Raw genomic sequence first — 15,509 nt, forward strand, 5'->3', positions numbered from 1 at the left:
AAATAACAAAGCAAAACAAAGCCAATTATCTTTGCAACCTTCTCTTTCTGGGTTTGGGGATAGTGAGAATCCGATTCCGGGTACTTTAACTACTTGGAAATTCGATCAATTGGCAATGAGAGCTAGCATAATTAGATGGATTATTAAGGAGGAACAACCTTTTAGAGTTGTAGAAACTGAAGGGTTTAAAGAAATGTTTGCAATATGTTGTCCACGGTTAAAAATTCCTTCTAGATGGGCTGCTAGTAGAGACTGTTCCAAATTGTTTTTTGAGGAAAAAAAGAAATTGAAAAATTATTTGAAAGAACATGTTCATAGAGTTTCAATAACAACTGATACTTGGACCTCAGTGGCTAGAGATAATTACATGGTTATTACTGGTCATTTTGTTGATAGTAATTGGGTTATACAAAAGAAAGTTTTGAGTTTTGTTAAGATAGATTCACACAAAGGCCAAGATATTGGGATGTCAATTGGGAATTGTTTGAATGATTGGGAAATTAAGCGAGTATTTACTATTACTGTTGACAATGCTAGTTCAAATAATGTTGCTGTTGATTATGTGAGAAATATTCTTGTGCAATGGGGGACTTCAATTTCATCTAGTAAGTACATACACATGAGATGCATGGCACACATAATTAATTTAGTTGTACAAGATGGTTTGAAAGAAGTTAATTTTTCAGTGGTAAGGGTTAGAGATGCAATCACTACAACAAATGGGCACTTGTGCCATGGTTAAAATCGTGGCACAAGTTTAAAATTTCCGTGGCTACACTACATAGCCACAGAAATTCTTCCGTGGCACAAGTGATCGTGGCTAACTAGTTGCCACGGAAAAATAATGGTCGTGGCATAAATGAGTTCTTATGCCACGGGAACGTCCGTGGCTAATCACATCATTTTGCCACGGGTAAACTCGTGGCAAGAATAAAATACATGTGGCAAATAATAGCAACCCGTGGCAATCAACCCGACATAGCCACGAGCAAAACCGTGGCAAAAGTAAAATAATTATGGCTAGAAATCTTGTTTAGCCACGAGCATAACCGTGGCAAAATAGAACCTGTAGCTAGAAATTTTGTTTAGCCACAAGCATAATTGTGGCAAAAATAGATTTGTTGTGGCTGTAAAGATTTCCTAGCCACAAGCATCATCGTGGTAATTTATTTTAATTTATTATTATTATTATTATTATTATATGATCTTCTGAATGGATGAAGCTCATTAAAATCAATATGAAAGTGAACAAAGACTCACATTTCAACCAATCTTCTCAAAAATAATATTTATTAATTAAACATGAATCTTTCTAGCTATCATCCATCCAATAAAAATCCCAACAAGAAAAGAAATCTATCAAAAGTATCCAATATAAATTTTTTCCCCATCAGTACCATACAAATAATAATAGAAGAAATCATAAGAAAAAATGAGATTCGCAGCAAGCTTCCAAAGATTGGAGTTACCTCACTCGTAGTTGAAGAAACCAAATGGCTTAATTCACCAACTGTTACAAAATCAACAATCAAAGTTAAGACAATATTTATATACATCAATATTACGAACGCAATTCAATAACTTTTTGCAGATGCCACCAAATCATTTACAGGCTGACTAGTTAAATTTAAACACATATATTACACTAGATTAGAGTATATTAAAAGGTTAGATATTATTATTGAAACTCTTAAATCCTTAAAAGTTTTAGTTAGCAGTAATAAGAAAATTAATTAAAAATATAAGTTAGTTGAAAAAAAAAGGATGGTGAGATGTAGTAAAATAACATTTTGTTTGGGGAAAGTAGCACCTATGTATCTTGATTCAGTACCCATTATGTCATAGTGGAGTTTAAGGGCTTCAACTACTCTTGCTGGTATTGATCACCTCAAATATCAGTTATGTTAATAAAGTCAATGGGTGTTTCTATTTGTACACATGTTCATACACGTACCACTTCAAGAATTAATATACTATATCACCTAATCAAGAAATTGAGGGTTTACCATCTGTCAAAGAGATGATTTAATTCATTTTTCTTTTGAAAAGATAAAATAAAATAAAGCTAAGGTCGGCAGTCCCTAAGACAAGTCCACATAAACCTAAACATTCATTTAGTATAGTATTCATATTGCAACTATGTGTAAGACATTTCCATGTCCAAACCTAAACATGAACTTTAAATTGACAGTATCAATAAAAAACTACAAGATCATGCTCCATTACGATCTTCTTCTAAAAAACATGACTCAAAGAAAATAGCAGAGATACAGTGTAGTAGTCTTGTTATATATTGAAACCAACTCACCTCTTCTAGAGGAGAGTGAATATCTGATGGAGTATGGTTGTGTTTTTCAGCATAAACAATAGCTTTACATTTTGTTTCTTCCGTCCTCTCTCCCTCAAATTTTTTATTTAATTGTTCGGAGTTGTAATTTGGGGTATTTGGTGTGCTACCTGCACTTTTGGCCAATTAGGACAATTAAACAAAGGTTTGAAGAATATAAGGGCTCAACCATCTTGAAAAGAGAGAATGAAGAGATATTTACATGCATTCAAACAAAACACATCCAAGGAGGAAGAACCATTATCGCCATTTGGTGAAGGCTCACCAGCGTCACTAGAACCTCACATTGTTCGCCTTGCTCTATTTGCCCTGCTCTACTCTGACTACCAAGCTTGAAAATTCAAATCCTTAATTAAAACATCCAAGATTGAATTGATCTAGTAAATTATCATGTTATAAGTAAAAAGGCTATGTAAATCAGAATGGGCATATGAAATAATATTCAGCAAGAACCATAATACACATCTTTCTAATATAAAATTATACGTGTTTAGCATGTCCAAGAACCAATTAAGTGAAAATCAGACCCTTCCCAAATCTAATTAAATGACAGGTAAGTTTAATCAAAACTCGGGAAACTCATTGCTTAAACTGTTACAGCAACTAAAAAATGACACAAATTATTAATTTTTGAAGCAAAGAAGCTACTGCTGAATGTGATTTATCATTTACATTTTTAACAATCATGCCTTTTGTTTTCAGAATTTCAACATCTAACTATTGTTCATTTGAGAGCAAAAAGAGCAACCTTTTCTGTAAGGAACTAAGTTTTGAAAAAAGCCAAGAAAGTATACTTACATGGACATTAGAGTCTTTAGCATATCTATTAGCATTAGTAGCAGGAAAAAAGGTGTAAACGAGAATAAAAGTGCCAATAATCTCAACACCAAGCTTATCACCCGTCATGTAGCCATGAGCAACAACATTAGCTCCACCTCATTGGACCTATAAGCCATAAAGTTAGTAAACTGATAGATCTGGACAATCTTAGTTCAAATTCAAAACCCATTACACATATAAGAAGAAAACCAAAACCCAGGAAAACAAAATCAACAGTAAAAAATTTAATTGGCGATTTCGAACTGCTAGAAAGAAAAGAATGAGGCAGCAAGAAACTTACCTGGCCAGCAGAACCAGCAGTGACGTCTTCGTTCTATCATCCATCTCCGGTCTCCTCATTTACCTTCTTCCATTCGTTTTGTTTCTTCCTTCCTTCCTCTCTCCCTTAATTTTCTTTATTTAATTGTTCATAGTTGCAATTTGGAGTATTGGGTGGGTTGTCTGCAGTTCTGGGCAATTAATAAAAATTTAGGGCCATTAAAAAAAGTTAGAAGAAGATGAGGGCTCAACCATCTTCACATAAGCTACCATGCATGTACTAGTGTAACTTCATTATGAAACTCATCAAACCAAAGCCAAGACTCTAGCGAGGCCAATACAATCACAATCAAACCAAAACTTCTAAAATAGGAAAATAATTGATCGCAATCGGGCACCTAGAGAACATAGAGTAAACCAAATCGAGTTTCTGAGCAACTAATTACAACTATTACCACAAATCTTTATAGGAGCTTCAAGCTCGAGAAGGTTAGGCTGACTGAGAAAAACCTCCTTGGATGCGAGACAAAGCTGACAGATTTCCGTCTCTTGTAGGTGCACCTGCTTCGTCGTTCTACCATTCTTGGACTCCACAAGTCGCCGTATAATATCGTAAAGAAGACTCTCGTCCATCAATACAAGCCTGAAAAGTCCACGCAAAACCCTAACAATAACAACACTCTCCCTCTCTTCCTCTCTCTTTCTGTCCTTCCCTCTAGAAACTACTTTCACTCACTAAAACTGATGACGAATGAGAGATCGATACTTTTAGGTAAAGCAAATGGAGCGCAAGGTAATAGCGAAAAGGAAGAGATATTTACCTTGAATGAAATAGATGCAGGAAGAACCACCGTCGTTTGGTGAAGGATCACCAGCGCCATCGAAACCTCTAGGGTTTCGATCTAGAGCAGAGGAAAGAAAAGAGGGAGATCGCAAGAGAAGTGTGGAGAGGAGTGAAAGGAAAAATGAACTAGGGCTTTTTTTGTCTTTTTCTTCTTCTTGTTTTTAACTTCTAGGGTTAAGGTGCAAAAATACCCCTAACGTTTTGGGTCAGGAGCAATTTTACCCCTAATGTCTAAAATGGTTCAATTTTACCCCTAACGTTTGTAGCCAAGAGCAATTTTACCCCTAACGTTGATATATTGGATCAATTTCAGAAATAATTCATCAATCTGTCTTCTTGGTCATGAATCTTATCATCTACACGTCACATGTGCGTCATTTTATCAGTAACAAATCATAAACATATGTTGGGATGTGAAAAAAAATAAAAAAAAATATACTGTCTTTTGTACGAATTAGATAAAAAATTTAAAAAATTCACCGAATTTATAAATATTAATCTCCAATTCTATTATTAAATTACAAAAGATATGAAATCCTTTTTTTTAGAATGAATTGATATACACTTGGTGTAAACTAATGAACAAAAATATCTGTGTTTTATAATAGTGTCTGAAACTGACCCAAATTACCAACGTTAGGGGTAAAATTGCTCTTGGCTACAAACGTTAGGGGCAAAATTGCACCATTTTAGACGTTAGAGGTAAAATTGCTCCTGACCCAAAACGTTAGGGGTATTTTTGCACCTTAACCCTAACTTCTAACTTTTAGTTTTTAGTTTTAAAGGAATTTTATGGGACAGACACGTGGGCGGCAATTTTGCCGCCCAGTTTCTACAACTCTCAACGAGTTACAGGGGCGGTATTTTTTCAGTATTTAGCGACTGAAATTTAGTTGGTCGCTAATGCCCTGTTTTCTTGTAGTGATAATAAATTATTGTTTGCCACCAAATAAATTACGCGTAGCATTAGTAAGTTTATGCCACGCTTAAACTTTTCCAGTGGCATAAACAAGTTCAGCCACACAAAAAAAAAATACAGTGGCAAGATTCGTGGCACAAGTATATGTTTGCCACGGAATAAACTTAACTGTGGCATAAATACATCAAGTGATCAAAAGTTTATGGTGGAATCCATTTTTCCCGTGGCTAACTAAAAATATGACACACATTTTATATTCTCGTGGCATGATTCGTGGCACAAGTGCTCATTTGTTGTAGTGAATAAAATTTATTAGATTTTCTCCTCAAAGACTTTCAAGATTTAAGGAATGTGTGAAATATAGGAAGATAGAGAGTAAGAGCTTGCTATGTATGGATCTCCCTACTAGGTGGAATTCAACCTATTTAATGTTGTCAACACCTGAAAAATTTGAGGCAGCATTTGAGAGGGTTGCCATGATAGATCCTATTTTTGTTCACGAGTTGAGTCTTTCTAAAGGGGTGCCTACAGCTGAGGATTGGGATATTGTTAGAAAAATTGCTGTCACGTTGAAAACATTTTACACTGTCACACTAAAAATTTCAGGTTCAAAATATGTCACATCTAATAGTTTCTGGACTGAAATTAGTAACTTATACTTGGCATTAGAATTTTGGAACAAGAGTGATGATGATCAATTAAGAGCAATGAGTGTTAGAATGAAGGAAAAGTTTGATAAGTATTGGGGGGATTCATCTAAAATGAACAAGATCATTTGGTTTGCAACTGTTTTTGACCCAAGAGAAAAATTTGAAGTTGTTAAAATTTCTCTTACTCAAATATATGAAGAATCACTAGGCACCAAATTTTTTGATAATATGCAAAGTTCTTTTTTTTGAATTGTTTCAAGAATATCAAAAAGTATATGATGTGAGTGAAAAGACACGTGATGTCCTGATTGAGCCACAAATGGTTGATGTGGAAAAATCAAATGCTAGCAAGTATGAACCTCCAAAATATGTGTTCCATGGAATTCATAAGAAACTGAGAGTGAACAGTGGGGGAGTTAGAGGGGGGTAAGAGAACAGAACTTGATGCATATCTAAAAGAGGTATTAGTAGAGGATACTAAAAGGTTTGATGTATTGAACTGGTGGAGGATTCATTCGGCAAGATTTCCTACTCTTAGTATCATGGCTAGAGATATATTAGCAGTGCCCGTTTCTACAGTGGCTTCTGAGTCTACTTTTAGCACTGGTGGGCGAGTTCTAGATGATTATAGGAGTTCTCTATCTCCTGAAGTTGCAGAAGCTTTGATTTGCACATAAGATTGGATTCGGAAAATGCCTCATCCTTTATTTAAGGAAGAAAATGTATATGATGCCGACAGAATACGAACATGTAATTTATTATTTATTTATTTTGATAAAATTGTCCGTTTGTACTTTCTTATATTTAACTTGAGTTAAGGAACAATTATATTTATAATTGATAATTGAATTTATTATTTTACAGAGTTTGAAAACCTCGCGCTTGGTGATCATGTACCTGCTGATCCTACTGCCAATCCAAGTGAAAATGAAACTCCTATGTTTAGTAAGTCTAATACTTACTAATCATTTAAACACAAATTTTTTATTTATCTTATATTTGTAATTTGTTTTGTATTTCTTTTTATCTAATGATTTTACTTTATTATTTTGTAGGTTCAGAATTCTTTGATTTAAGTTCAAATGTGGTTGATTGAGATTGACAATTGAATTTGAAGATGAATATCGGGTTTAAAATGTTCAGTTTGGAATACTTATTTTAATTATTTTGTAATTTATTTTTGTGTGAAATTATTTTTCTATTGGATTTTACTAGACTATTGTTATGGGATTTGTAATTTCACGAATTTGTATCGGTAATTTTTTTTGTGGAATTATAGAGTAATTTTTAAGTTTTTTTTTAAAAAATAATAATTAGGTTTTAATCCGAACCGAACCAGACCAAACCGAAATAATTTCGGTTTTAACCGAACCGAATTTTGTATGGTTTGGTTTGGTTTTGAAAATAGCCCATTGTTAGGTTCGGTTTTTGTTCGGTTCGGGTTTTTAACCGAACCGGACCATACTCACCCATATTTGTATCCTACTACAAACTAGTGAAATGGGAAATGAAAAATTGGCATATAAAACTAATTTGATTATATGATCTCCAAATTCACCCTTCCTTCCATTACAATATATTTGTTTTTTAGTTTAGTATTTAATCTGTACACGGACCTAAAACTCAAAATATTTTTTGATCTTTCTCTTTAAAAATATATTTGGAATATCGTATTTAATTAATTTAATATTTGGATGTATAAATTTTTATATTTGATTGAAAAGAATTTTATTATATATATTATTTATAATGTTATTCGGTTCCAATCAATCTGAATTAACCAGTTGAATCTATTGATCCCTAATCCAGCTATCAATCCTATGCGGTTTAGAAACATGGCAGAATACGACCCTATAAATTTTTTGTGAGATTGCTTGTAAGCAATCTCAACTAAAAATGTAAAAATGGATATAGGAACCTATCCTCAAGAGTGACAACACCTCATGCTCTATCAATCAATTACCCTAATATGAGATACATGATTTATTGATCAACTAACAAATTGAGCACATCAATTATGGATAGTTTTACGGTCATTCACAATTAAACCAAACTAAAGATTAATTTTGCATTATGTTTCCTCAGAAATTCAGTTACCTAATATGCATTAAAGAATTAAGTGATTCAGGAAAAAAAATATAAGCAATCTAAACAACTAGAATAAGAATATCAACAACAATTCAAGAGAATAATGTTTTTGTATCAACAAAATTTCATAAGGGGAAGAAACAGAAAGATTAAGAAACAGAGGAAAAGGGGGAAAAAACAAACCTGAAATTAGTGCGAAATGCAAAAGGAAGAATCGATTCTGAACTATGAAGACTGAAACCAAACCAGAAAAACTGAGAAAAGAGACTAAGATTTCTTTAATTTGAATGGAAGGGGAAGAAGATAGACATGGAAGAATGAGGCGAACCAGAAAGAAGATGAGAGACGGAACTACCAGTCTTGATCACATGCACCTTAATGAGCACGTAGAATTTGCTCATTCACAGTTAGATCTAGGTTTATTAGAATCCTAAGGTGGAGATTCAAAGCATTCTGAGGCTTAGATTTAATAAACCTATATCTAATGGTGAATGAGCAAATTCACTTGCTCATTAAGGTGCATGTGAAAATTCCTGCGGAACTACAAACATCGACTTTTAGATTTTGTTTTTTACTTTTTTTTATCCTTTTCTGTATAAAAAATCCGCTACATCCCGATTCCTGATTGGATTACCGAGTTTCAAGTTGACTCTGGTTTTTTTACGATTTATTGAACACCAACAAAACCAGTATGATTCAGATTGGATATTTGGCCAGTTTCCGGTCTTACAGGTCGAACTTGCTGGTCCGATCCGAATCTAACAACATTAAGAAGCATTAAAAGGAAAACAAGGCACACCCAAAAACACAAAGATCCAAATTGGAATAGTTGAATAGTGTCTTAAAGGATTTTTTTCACATTATTGTAGTCATAATAGGTCATTGTACACGATAAAGATTTTATTTATTTGGGATAAGCCACAAAAAAATATCTCTAACATTCATAACTATAAGAAAATTTATTTTTAAAGTTTAAAGTGGTACTATTTCAACATTAACATTGGCGGCAATAGCAATTTTATCCATAACGTTGGGAAGTTTGCTTAATTTTAGAAATCATTATAAAATACAAATGTTTTGTTCAGTTGGAACTTAAAAAAATCACATTTTTTGTGATTTAATAATAGAACTGGAGATTAATATTTTTAAATTCGACGAAATAGTTAGATATTTTTTGTTCAACTTGTAGAAACTAAAGTATAATTTTTTTAATTTTTATCAAATAAAAAAGTTCACATCTATTCGTATTGTTGTAATATGTTACTAATAAGTGATAAATAATACAAATATGAAGCGTGCATGGCACGATTCATGGCTCGGAAGATAGTTTGATGAATTATTTCTCAAATTAACTCAAATTGTCAACATTAGGGGTGAATTTGTTATTTGCTACCGATGGTAGGGGTAAAATTGTTCATGGTTGTCGATATTAGAGGTACTTTTACACTTTAACCCTATTTATTTTGATTAATAAATAATAATTGTTTTTTTTTAAAGAAAGAAACATTTCATTAAGAAACAAGAATCAAAATACATTATCATCAGCTAAAATCCTCACAAAAGGAGGAGCTGAAGACCATACATCGGGCTAGGCCGCATAAATGAGGTTTTGGCTAAAGATTCGACTACCCTATTAGTTTGGCGTTTGAAAAAATTAATAGAACAGTGAGGGACTTTAGTAGCTAGTTGACGACAGGAAGTAAGAATCAGGCCAAACTCAGATAGATCATTATCTGCCAACGCTATCAACCATTCTCTTCGCATCAAGTTCCATGATCACACCCCTCCAATCCATTCCCTTTGATCCATCGCAGTACCTCCTTCGACCCAAATGCCTTTGCTATGTGTGATGGCCAACACCCAGCTACTAACTTCGACCAATAGGTCGTAATCCTTCCATTGTTGTCCCCACACACTGCCCCAACTCCAATTTTATGAGCCTGGGTATCGATCGATGCATCAGCATTGACCTTCAGTCTACCCGCTGGTGGGGCTAACCATCTGACATTAGATGCTGATGGAGGGGGATGAGCCGCAGAGAAACTTATGTTGCTGCCTTGGTAATCTTGTAGAAAAATAAGACAACTACGTACACACACATCAACAAGAATGCGCTTCTGGTTCCAAATTAAATTATTACGTTGAGACCAAAGAGCCCACACAATCATGCAAATCTTCTCCCTTTCCAACATTAGCTCTGTTGTACTTAAGGTAATGGAAAACTACTCTACGAACTCAACATTATTTAGCCCTACCAGCGCGATACTTGCACTCTTCTAGCATTTGACCGCAAAAGGGTAATCGATGAATAGATAGATAATATACTCACCGTACTCCCCATAGAAGGAACAATAGTTGGTAGGCATTATGCCTTATTAAAAAGGCGATCCCTGGTAGGAAAGAAAGCATTACAGAGATGCTAGATAAATTGCTTAACCTTGGGGGGAAGATCAAACGACCAAACAGACGTCTAGGGTTGCACATGGTGTTGGGAAGTCACCCTAAACTGCAGCCTACTAGCCACTCTGTATCCTCACCCGAATGAGTATCACCCATTCCTCATTACCAGGTCTCTTATCGGTATGGCCAGAATCTTAACAACGTCGAGATGATCAAAGATATCCTCAAGAATACATCCCACTCTTTGTGTCCTGGAATACGAAGGTAACTAACGTACACATCCTCAAAACTAATTTTAGGTAATGTGATCAGATGAAAGTTACTGGCATTGGCTATCCAAGGCTAATCCTAAATGCCAATAGAGTCATCAACTTATATACGCCATCTACAACCCTCTCATAACACTAACTTGGACTTTCCAATGCTCCACCACACAAGGCTCAGGTTATTACCCAGTTGAGCCGACCAAAAAATTCCTATATGGAAAATATTTAGATTTGAGGATCCTGCTAGCAAGAGCATCTTGGTTAGAAAGGATATTTCAAGACTGCTTACCAAGTAAAGCCATTTTAAACGAACAAATGTGATAAGACCCCATTCCTCTCACCTCCTTCCTCCTACATAGACTGTCCCATGAAGCCTAGTGGATACATATCTCCTCAACCTTTGATCCCAACTAAAAAGAGTTCATCATACGCCGAAGTCCTCACATAGCGAAACAAGTAATAATAATATTGTCATACAATAAGTAGGGATGGCTTGGGCCATTTATTAAAGAAGAGTCTCCTTACCCGCTTGAAATAACATTTTACAGCTCCAAGTAAAATAGCCTTTTCCACAAGCGATCCCTCAAAGCTGAAAATAGACCTCTTTCTTTTGCCAATAAGAGAGGGTAGCCTAAGATAGCGACTGGTATTGAGTGATGCACTAACACCGAGGACACTATGAATCTCTTCCTTGTAATTATTAGAAACATTTGTGCTAAACATAGAGTAATAGCTACATATTTTGAAGGTACTCGGTTTAGGATATAAGCTGATGTGAGCAAAGCATTGCCCTAATACAAAAAGTGGTAGATTTTCTGCATCCGTCATTGACCTAACTATGTTAATAAGAGTTCTATTTCTTCTTTCTGTAACATCATTTTGTTACGAAGTATGCAATATTGATAATTGATGTTCAATTTCTTTTTCATCACATAAAGCTTGGAATTCATTTGAAAGGTATTTTCGACATTGATCAGTTCTCAAAGCTTTTATCTTTCTATCTAATTGTTTTTCAACAAAATTCATGAACTTCGTGAAACAACTCAAAGCTTCTGACTTATGAGAAATTATATAAATATGACCATATCTTGTATAGTCATAAATAAAGGTGATGAAATAATAGGCGCCATGCGTACCCCTCACGTTCATTGGACCATATACAACAAAATGGATTAATTGTAAATGATATGGTTAATTTCAAATAAATGCCCGTGGTTTCATGTTTTCACAGATTGGTACATGTGATTTTTTTGTTACAAACCGAACCTTGTGGTTTGTAAAATTTTCATTTTTGGTTGACTTTGCCAAATTTTGCCGATAACGACCTCAATATGAAAATTTTCAAGAATTAAATGATATTTATACAACTTTAATTCTTTAATTTCTTTTAGGTTTGAAGTCATTTATGTGTTGTTTTTTTGTGAGAGAGAAAGTTAATGTTTAGAGAGAGAAAACTCCAAAAATGATGATTTTGAAAAATAAAAAAATGTGGTTCTATAGTAAATTTGGCAAATTCAATATATATATATATATATATATATATATATATATATATATATATATATATATATATATATATATATTGCAAACCACATGGTTTGGTTTGTAACAAAAAAAACCACAAATACATATCTAAAAAATGTGAAACCGCAGGATATTTATTTGAAATTAACCTTAAATGATATTCAGCTCTAGTGACTTTCCCAAACGGTTTTCTAAACATTTTTCCTATAAGGCATGAGTGACAGGGATGAAATTCTACTTTATTTAAATTACCTAATAAACCTTTTTTTTTGTTATGATTTAATATAGCATGCCATAACAAAACATTTGTATCACACATAGGAGAAAAAGTAGTATGTAAGGAAAATTACTACTACCTTCTAGATCAAATATCAAGAACAGTTAAATCATTGGATATAAAACTAGAACCATAACATGTATCATCCAAATATAACTTTAAAGAATTATCTCTAAAATAGAAATTAAAACCTAACTTTATTAAGGCAGTAACATAAATGAGATTTCTTCGAATCTCCGGAACATCAAGACATCATACATGACAATCTACAAATTGCACAGTAAACATATTTCCCGTTAACGGTTCAAGATATTTAATTATTGAGGGAGATTTATATCTAACATAAGTTCCTAATCTCCTTTGAGGACCCATCTTAATACGATATGGTGGAACAATAGGAACATATATTGCACATCCAAAAAATCTTAGATGAGAAATATTGGGCTAATGACTAAAACTAATTGTAATAGGAAATACTCATGATAACTTATCGATCTATTACATATAAGTGTTGCTGTTTGTAAAATTGCATATCCTCATACAAATGTAGAAAGATTAGTTCACATGAGTAATGGTCTAGCGATTAATTGCAGACGTTTGATAAATGATTATGCTAGACCATTTTGTGTATGAACATAGGCAACATGATGTTCAACACTTATCCCAAGTGACATACAATAATCATTAAATGTTTGACATGTGAATTCACTGAAATTATCAAGACAATGATTTGAGCAAGTAATCTCGCAAAAACCATGTTGCATGATGATGATAAACATACATGTGACCATTGAGTAGAATCATCAATTAAAACCATAAAATACCTAAATGGTCCACATGGTGGATGAATAAGTCCATATATATCGCCGTTAAGGCATTCTAAAAATGTCGTCGATTCAATTTCAATCTTACCCTTCAAGAGTCTTATAATTAATTTTCCTTAGGAACAAGCAACATAAAATTTTTATTACTTTGAAGAATTTTTTGGCTCTTCAATAGATTCCTATGAGCATTTTTTATAATTTTTTATCATCATTATATAACCAGGATGCTCTAATCGATCATGTAAAATCTTATAACTATCAAAATCTGTGAACTTCTGGTTTATATTAAGATTTGCTTCAATTATGTTTATAAATGTGTCACATAAACCAATAGATGAAGTACTAAATTTTTCTAGCACACATTTCTTTCCTAAAATTATATTTCTAAAATAAAGATATTCTTGATTTCTTTCGATTATAGTTTCAATATGATGTCCTTTTATGCGAATATCTTTAAAGTTTAATAAATTTATGTGAGAGTTTGATAATGCATCATTTATAATAAATTTTGTCCCTCTCAGTAGGAGTATATTGGCTCTTCCGAAGCCTTCAATTAAATACGTATTACCAAATATTGTAGTAACATCTACTTCTTCATTTTTTAAGCTATAGAAAAATATTTTGCATTTTTAAGAATAATATGTGTAGTAGCACCATCCACAATACATATATTTGCTTCATTTATCTTGAAGTCAATTAATACTATGTTATTATTAGTTCGCAGTATTTTTCACATGGACCCTGATGACCACGTGAATTTGGTCATTCACCGTTAGATGTAGGCTAATTAAATCTAAGGATTTTAATCAGCCTACATCTAACGGTGAATGACCAAATTCACCATGGTCATTAGGGTCCATGTGGACACTACTATATTGGTTCATTATCATTAAAGGCACAATTAGTTTCAACATTTGTGTCTTTCTTCTTCATTGATGCTTGGTAAAGTAAAACTAGATACTTTAATGTACGACACGTACATGAAGTTTCATTTCCATTTGAACTTTGACTCTCATTATTCTTTTTTGTCAAATTTATCAAATTTATTTTTGTCAAACATTAATTGGATGAACAAATTCGAGTAGATAATAAGAAAGTTCATGTCAAAATTAATTTGATGAAAAAATATGTGCTGAAATTAAGAGAACAAGCAAATTAACGCTGATAGTGTGTTATAAAATAAGATAGTATGCAATAGAATAAGAAGAATAGAGAGAAAGTAAGAGCAACTTTAGTATTTGTTACTTTGATAAAAAAAATGAATAACAACCAACCATTAGAGTGGTTGTTACTTATTTTGGTTTGTTATCGGTAATGTTCCTCCTTAAAATCCAAAAACTTGCATAAATTGGGAGAGTGGAGACCATAGACGCGCTACATCTGGCGTGTGTAAGCCACATGCCAGATCAAGCGCGTCTAGCATTGTTCGAACATGCGACTCGGCTCCTCTTCCTTTTTTACGTTATAAAATTATGTTTTTAGCCCATTGATTTTAATTATATTTTTTACCTCACAAAATTTTAAAATTTCACTTGCTTGTACTGAGGTCTCAACTTTAGTTTGTTAATAATCCTAGGTAATACCAACATATTTACCAAGTTTGTTATCTAGCACTAGAGTATATATGCTCTAAATGTATGCTTGTATTTCACCTCTATTGTATTACGTGAAAAATCCTATATTTAGAGCATATCAAATAGGGCATAATAAACCATTCAATACATTCCATTGTATCATACTCTTTCGTTGGAGAGAGTATGATAAAAGATGATATTCATCAACCGGTTGATATTATCAACTGGTTGATGACTCAACTTTTACTGCCAAATGGCAGCAAAAGTTGAGTTCTTTTTTCTATTTTTTTTTAATATTAGCTGTTATTTTCCATAACATTACACATTGAACCTCATTTCTTTAATATTAGATGTTTTTTTATTTATTTTTTAATATTAGCTGTTTTTTTATACATAACAATGATTATTTTTTCGTCTCCTGTTTTGGGGTTTTCCCCTCCATGTAACCAAAAATTTTACTTCTAATTCTTTGATAATAAAAAATTTACATCTAAATACATATTCTACTTGTATATAAAATTATTAATTAGAGAAAATAGTTAAATTATTATTTTTTATTATAAAATAGTTAAATTAGTGGTATAGAAAATTTAAAAAAAAGCCTAATACATTACCAGCTCCCTGAACTTGTACATAAAAGTAGATTAGTTCCTTAAACTTTGCAAGTGTCTCACAAACTCTCTAAACTTGCTTATTTT

The 15,509-nt window shown here is 32.9% G+C and overlaps 1 long non-coding RNA gene across 7 annotated transcripts; it reads right to left on the reverse strand.

Annotated features, from left to right (window-relative positions):
• Window positions 1–1,239: 1,239 nt before the first annotated feature.
• On the reverse strand, window positions 1,240–4,551 carry LOC136206019 (uncharacterized). 7 transcript variants are annotated; one of them, XR_010676177.1, is made up of 6 exons: window positions 3,901–4,492; window positions 3,468–3,628; window positions 3,146–3,292; window positions 2,550–2,678; window positions 2,309–2,457; window positions 1,240–1,510 (listed from the first exon to the last, which is right to left on the reverse strand). It is a non-coding gene; the product is annotated as an uncharacterized lncRNA (long non-coding RNA). The 7 variants fall into 7 exon arrangements; XR_010676173.1 differs by having other exon boundaries at window positions 3,468–3,636; window positions 3,901–4,486; XR_010676178.1 differs by having other exon boundaries at window positions 2,309–2,462; window positions 2,550–2,670; window positions 3,468–4,551.
• Between the last annotated feature and the right edge of the window lie 10,958 nt (window positions 4,552–15,509).

This window comes from Euphorbia lathyris, chromosome 9, assembly GCF_963576675.1.
Source record: "Euphorbia lathyris chromosome 9, ddEupLath1.1, whole genome shotgun sequence".
NCBI classification, from domain to species: domain Eukaryota; kingdom Viridiplantae; phylum Streptophyta; class Magnoliopsida; order Malpighiales; family Euphorbiaceae; genus Euphorbia; species Euphorbia lathyris.